Genomic DNA, 1,007 nt, shown 5'->3' on the forward strand with positions numbered 1-1,007 from the left:
ACATTCAGTCAAGCATCATTCAACCGGCTATTCAGGCCAATACTTTTGAAATCAAGTCGGGCACTATTCTGATGGTGCAGAATTCTGTTTCTTTTGGAGGTGTTGCGACTGAAGATCCCAACATGCATATCAGGAATTTTGTCGAGATCTGTAGTACTTTCAAATATAATGGTGTTACTGATGAGGCTATCAAGCTGAGGCTTTTCCCATTCTCTCTGAGGGATAAAGCTAAGGACTGGTTACATTCTTTACCAGCTGGGTCCATCACTACTTGGGAAGATCTCGCGCAAAAGTTTCTGGTGAAGTGTTATCCAATGGCCAAGACTGCAGCTATGAGGAGTGCTCTTACTCAGTTTGCGCAGCAACAAGGAGAATCTATGTACGAAGCTTGGGAGCGCTACAAGGAGATGTTGAGAAAGTGTCCACATTATGGTATGCCTGACTGGATGGTGATCGCTGGTTTCTACAATGGTTTGGGGGCCCAATCTAGGCCCATGCTTGATGCAGCTTCTGGAGGTGCTTTGTGGGCCAAAAGCTATACTGGAGCCTATAATCTCATTGAAACTATGGATGCAAACGAGTATCAAAACCCAACTCAAAGGATGATTCCTGGAAAGGTAGCAGGTATTCTGGAAGTTGATGCAGCTACAACTATTGCAGCGTAGTTCCAAGCGCTGTCTATGAAGGTCGATTCTTTAGCCAACTATGGAGTCAATCAAATAGTTATTGTCTGTGAGCTTTGTGCAGGCTCTCATGCTACGGATCAGTGTTCTCTTGTTAATGAATCTGTTCAGTCTGTGAACAATTTCCAGAGATCGCAGCAGCCTGTGCCCGCTACTTATCATCCTAATAATAGAAATCATCCCAATTACAGCTGGAGCAATAATCGGAATGCTGCTCAGCAACCATATCAGCAAGCTGCAAGTAAACAGTTTAATCCACCTGGATTCCAGCAACCTCAGCAATATGCTCAAAGGCAACAATATCCTCAATAAGGAGGTGCTGCT

The 1,007-nt window shown here is 44.3% G+C and overlaps 1 non-coding gene across 1 annotated transcript; it reads right to left on the reverse strand.

The window, feature by feature from the left end:
* Positions 1-329: 329 nt before the first annotated feature.
* On the reverse strand, positions 330-436 carry LOC141675892 (small nucleolar RNA R71). Its single transcript, XR_012556519.1, has one exon. It is a non-coding gene; the product is annotated as a small nucleolar RNA R71 (small nucleolar RNA).
* Positions 437-1,007: the final 571 nt, after the last annotated feature.

This window comes from Apium graveolens, chromosome 7, assembly GCF_009905375.1.
Source record: "Apium graveolens cultivar Ventura chromosome 7, ASM990537v1, whole genome shotgun sequence".
NCBI lineage: Eukaryota > Viridiplantae > Streptophyta > Magnoliopsida > Apiales > Apiaceae > Apium > Apium graveolens.